Below are 5,948 nucleotides of genomic sequence, written 5' to 3'. Positions count from 1 at the left end.
TATATTCCCTCCGTCCCACAATATAGGACATTTTGCACATGATGAGACGGAGGGAGTATTAATCTGGCAGTTAAAATTGCATATTCGATCGACAGAGTAAACTGTATCTACACACACAAAATTGTTGACTTATCTCACAGGACCACATGCATGCTACAGAGAACTGAATGTGAGCAACTGAGCAATTACCCTGCAATTACATCCAACAAAAAGATATCAGAGTGAATTTTGATAATCTGCGCAAGACGCTATTCCTGGTGATATCCTGCTCGAGGCAACCCACTATCGACCAATGGTACACTGATTAGGATGAACTTGAGATGATCAGCTCGAGCCTTGGGGCGTAATTCCTGGTGATATCCAGCTCCCCCAAATCTCTGCTCTGGTGAGGGCCTGCACCACAAAATTCTACGCTCATGGCTGATTCTGGACCATGGTTGTCAGTATTTTTTTTCCCTTTTGCGTTCTGTAAGTTATTCTCATCACAACCATGCACGCTGGAGATCTTTTGTTCTTGACAGGGACCAACACTGAATTTTGGGTGGTTTGAAATACCACTGTTCTCTGCTTTGCTGTTGTAGCATTACAAGGACATTCTGAGCTCTCCAGATTGAATCCATGTCTAAACGTTTTTGTTCCATTTCATAGTACGCTCCAATGAACGCACTTTTAACTGAATACAGTAATATAACTATAGAAGTACAGCACCTACCCGGCTAAAACAGGTGGACATCTAAATCTACCAAACCCATCTAGCAACAGCAACTACAAATTGTGTCCCAGATTTTTAGATGCAAAGCACAACTTAAATTCTTATTAAATAGCATTTGGTGCTACACATCATGCTAGAAATCCAACAGAGAACAAATTACAAGAGCAATCAGTACAGGGTGCGACACATAGATGCCAGCGAGCATTACGAAAAAGAAAGATGAAACATTGTATTCATACCATGTTCGAAGCCCAGCCGCAATGTGCAGCAGTTCCACAGACCATTCGTAAGCAAATCCATACCCTGTTTCCTGCCTAGAACAAGAGGCATTGCAAAAATAACAAAGCCTACGCAGAATAACAAGGCAGAGTATATGTTCAAAGATTCAGTCACAGGAACAGAATTCAGAAGTGGGTGAAAATGTAGCCAACATTGTCTACTAGAAAATATAAGCACCGGACTGCATCGTTAAGAGGTAATACAAAGGAATCATGCACATAGACAAAAGATAGCATCAACCACAATAATGATCCAGTTAATACATCAACAAGAAAGCTAGTATGCTCACAGAGGATCCAGTTAATACATACTGCAGCTCATGTGGATACAGAGAACTAGGCTGTTAGAAGCATCACCACACTCATAAACAGCCCTCGGCTGAAAAGCTAAATAATACTCAGAACATAACCATCAGGTGAGATGAAAAGGCGAAGCATTGACAACATAACCCTCTAGTGCCGGAAAGAAGGTATGTGAAACTAGAGATTGTTTGAGCCGAAGTAGAGTAGGATATAGGAATCTGCGATGGATATTAGCAATCAACTTGCCATCCATGTCAACCTGAAGTAGCCAGTTATCTTCAAATTGAATCAGCAGGAGCACGTCACCATCCCAAGATGCGGCCACCAGATCGAACCAACCTCCAGAAGTTTGAAATTGCCCCATGATCTCTGCAATTGGCAATTCAATCCGACGGTGTAAGGCCCATACTTCACCTTCATAGTCCTGCATCACCCAGATATCTACAATGTTCTCTTTTTCATTAAAACAGAACATGCCAAGCAAGCATGTCACTCATCTCAAACAGGTCAGCATGGTCATCTGCTGAAACAATCGGAGAGAGCATCTGCCGGAACAACTCGTTGGTGGTGTCAAATACAATTATCATGGTGTCTGTGTGCCAATGCAAGCTATCATGGAAAAAGACAGATGCAGGGGAACTCATCAGTTCCTTGTCATGAGGGCAGCCTATGTGCCTGGGCGGTTGGCCAGAGCCTAATGTGTAGAGGTAGCAGCCATCATTCCTCATCTTTTGGACTATGTACAGCAATAATCTGTAGTCTCCGGTTGGTCTGTGTGAGTACATCCCTAAGAGCCCGAAGCCATCAAGCTGGTGGAGGGGAGCATATTGACGAGTGCCCGGGTTGCAGATGAAGGTCGTCACCGCGTAGCCTTCACCCCTCTTATTCCAGGTGCGTAAGACGAGGAGGCCGTCACAGCAGGCCTCGAGAGAGATGTCGGAGGCGCCATCAAGTCGGGCGACGGACTGGAGCTTGTCGGCTGCCTTTGGTCGTAGGGTATGATGTCTATGGACTTGATGTCGTCGCCGACGCTGCAATTATAATGTTTGCTGTAGAGGAGGGGGAGGGCGGGCTGGCGGGCATGGTGGGCGAGGAGGAACTCAGGGGTGGAGGTGGCACGGCGCCACGCGCAGACAGCGCGGCAGCGGAGGAGGGTTTTGGGGGGCAGGCGGACGAGGATCTCCCGGATGGAGATCTCATCCGGGAGGGCGTGGAGGAGAGGCATCACTCCTGCAGCCTCCGCCATGATCCGCCTCAGACGAGTGGTGGCGGCCTCATCCGGGAGGAGAGGCAGCGATCCGGTTGCAGTTTCTGCCATGGTCGATGGTGTGAGGGAGCTCTCGATCTCGTCTTCTTCTCTCTCGGAGACTAAAAAATTGGAAAATCTCTTGGCGATTTGTTCTCTGGCCGACGGGATACGCGTTCAGTGCGGAGACGTGGGCTATTTCAAACTTCACCTGTGAGGCTAGGATGCCTCAAGTGCCTGGATCAAATCCTTTGGACAAGCTGACGGCCTTTCACTTCATAAAATTAAATTGTTTTTTTAAGACGGTCCTTCAGGGCCCGATTCATTTAAAAAGGTCGAAGAGAATTGCCCGATTAATTAACGGAAAACCAAGCAAAAACCGTCATAACTCGTCCGCAAAAACAAGGCACACAAGTTGACCTAGCAACCCACACAAGAACGCAAACACGCCGACGACGAGAAAAGCGTCGTCAAGGTTGCAGCCCAGTGTCATCGTCATCACGCCTCCACGAGGGCGACTCCGACTCTACCATCGATGACCACCGAAGAAGCCCTCACCACAAACAAGCGTCGAGGCCCGCACCGGTCGATGCCAAACAGTCAGCCGCACGCGCCGGCGACCAGGCAGCTCCGGCTCTGTTGACGAGCATTGCAGGAGAGAAGCGTTGGGCATGCGCCGAGCCAATGCCAGAGCCGGGCACCCGTCTTGTGTCATCGTCACCACAAGGGCCCCTCGTCAGCAGCTCCAACTTTAAGAAGACAAAGTGAGGCATGGCAACCCCTCGAACACGCCGGAAGAGACCGACTATGAAGACCCATCAGCAAGCCAGCTTCGCCCGAAGCCACCATCGATGCCACACAAGAAGCCGCACCGAACAAACACATCGCCGGATGGACACCTGCCGATCGCAATGTCGCGAGCGTCCATCCCATGGAGCGTGCAAACAAGACCCAAAGTTCTTCCTGGCGACGCCCCAAAGAGGGAAGTGACGATGCCGACGCCGTCGCCCGACCCGAATTGGTCTTTGGCTTTCGCCAGAAGAACTGGATCCAAGGGCGCGTGAAGAGTGGAATCCATATGGCGGCGCCTCCTAGGAGGTGAAACGAGTCCACAGACGCCGACGCTGTCAGCCGGCAAGATCACGACAAGCTTTTGCCCAGAGCACCACCCACACCCACACCCTCCGCTGACCTGCACACCTCCCATGAACCCATCGCGCCATGACCAAGAAGGAGCCACCACAATCCTCGCTGCTGCCAGATGCCGACTAGCTGAATCCGGCCGAAACCGGCTAGATCTCGCAACCCACTGCCGCTGCAGCGCCAAAGGAAAGCCCCGAGCAGGGAGGGAGGTCCACCACCCCATCCCAACTCGTCGGACGAGCCACAAGATCGGCAGCCGACCAGTCGAACCACCAGCCAGAACCACCGCGACACCTAGCCGGAGAAAATGCTGCAGGAGGCCACTCCAGGACACGCATCAGAGGAGCCGAGCCTCCCTCAACCGTCTGCGCCAGCCGCCGCCCGCGAGATCTCAAATCGGATCGGGAACGCACGAGCACGACGACCGCGATGACGCGCTCACCACCGCGACCAGGCGCCACGCCGTACGCTGAAGACCACCTCCACCGCGAGCAAGAGCGCCGTCCCGGAGCCGAGCGTCGGACAACCACCAACCGCACGCGAGATCCCCTCCTCCCGAGCGAGCAGCAGCCAAAGAGCACCCCTAAAATTAATTTGTAACCACATAAGGGACGGACGCCGCTGTGTCGCCTCGGGGAGGGAGCGGCGCGGGGGCAGTGGACGATTGTTGAGCTTCCCCTAAAATTAATTTGTAACCACATAAGGATATTCTCTGAACCATCAAAAGTATTTTTTGCAAATTACTAGGCCAACAAAAAGCGGTTGTTGTCAGGGAAGAAAGTATCGTGGACCTTTGTCCATCGATCAATCAAAAGTACTGATGAAAATTACTAGTCCTACAATGGGAGGCACTATTGTTAAGGAAGAAAAGATGGCAGATCGACTTCAAGTCATTAAAAAACTGCTTCACAAATCCCATCTATACCTGATGTTGTCTTAGTTAGTGGCAACCAAATGTTGTCTTAATTAGTGGCAATAGTAGTGCCCCAAACCAAAAGACTTGGTTAATTATCAAAAACCATAGCCCCTTGCAGTTAGAGGAAAAGCAATGATAGTAGTCATCTCTCTGAGCAAACTGTATTGTCTTTCCAAATTAATCCTTGCCAATGACTTTTTAAGGAATTTTAGATTTACCGTCCGGATTCACAGAAATAGGATAAGCGGGCCTCCTCTTGAATAGTTTCCCACCCCAAGCCCCCGCGTCGTCCCCCCGAGGGTGACTCGGGCGGCGGCGCGCCCTCCCCCCTCCTCTCTTTCTCCCTGCCCTCCCTCGCCCTCACCGCCGGCCGCAGCCGCCGGGGCAAAGCCCCTCGCGGTGGCTGGCGGCGGGGCCCCTCTCTCCTCCGCTCGAGGGTGGCCGGTGCGGGGCGGCCTTCTCTGGCGGCGGCGTCGGGCGTGCATGGGGCTCGGCGGTGCAGCGGCGGTGGCTCTCGACGGCGGCGTGCTTGCGGCGACGTGGTGGGCGGCGGTGGCGGCTATGTGCCCGTGATGGCGGCGGCGGCTCAGATCTGGCCATGGGCTGCAGCGGGCGGGTTCTGGCGGGCCCCTTCTCTACGGGCTCCGTCTCGGCCTCCCTCTCCTATGTCGGGGCTGGAGGTGGGTTGGTGCTGGTGCAGGTAGGAGGCGTGTCGGCCGGATCTGACGCGATTTTTCCGGCCGGCGGCGCGGGTTGGGGCAGTGGTCGGGCGTGGCTGCTGCTCCGGCCGTGGGCGGCAGCGCGGGGGAGGTCCTGGTGGTGGCCTCCCGGTGGTGCGGCGGCTACACGGTGGCTGGCGGCTCTGCCCGCGATGGCGGCCGGCTTCTCCGGCGTCGGCTTATCTGCGGTCGGGCCGTTTTGACCTTCGCTTCCTCTCCTCGTCGGTCGGCCTCTACTTACATCGAAGGGCTGACCCGCTCCTAGCTGCAGTCCATCGCTCGTCTCGCAGGAGCGAGCTCGTCTCGCGCCCAGCCGCAGGGTCGAGCTCGTCTCGCACCCGGTGCAGCAGGACGGGTCGATGGAGGCCAATTTTGGCTGACCTTTTGGGTCTCAGCGCTGGGGGCCGCCCAGGGGTGTGAAAGGCGCGGCCTTTCCACTCATCTCTTTGGTTGGGGTAGCGACGGGTCTCGGGTGAGGTGGTATCAAGGTCTTGGATGCCGGGGCGACGGCCTTGGTGGTGGTAGTGCGGTGCTCTTGGGCAGAGGCCGTTGCTTGGTGCTGCCTGGTGACCATGGCCGTGTGGGCGGCATGGTGGCTGGGGTGTGGCGTTCGGTGGCGATGAGTGTTAGC

This window comes from Triticum dicoccoides, chromosome 3A (assembly GCF_002162155.2).
Source record: "Triticum dicoccoides isolate Atlit2015 ecotype Zavitan chromosome 3A, WEW_v2.0, whole genome shotgun sequence".
Taxonomy (NCBI): Eukaryota; Viridiplantae; Streptophyta; class Magnoliopsida; order Poales; family Poaceae; genus Triticum; species Triticum dicoccoides.
Note: the sequence above shows the minus strand (reverse complement) of the source record.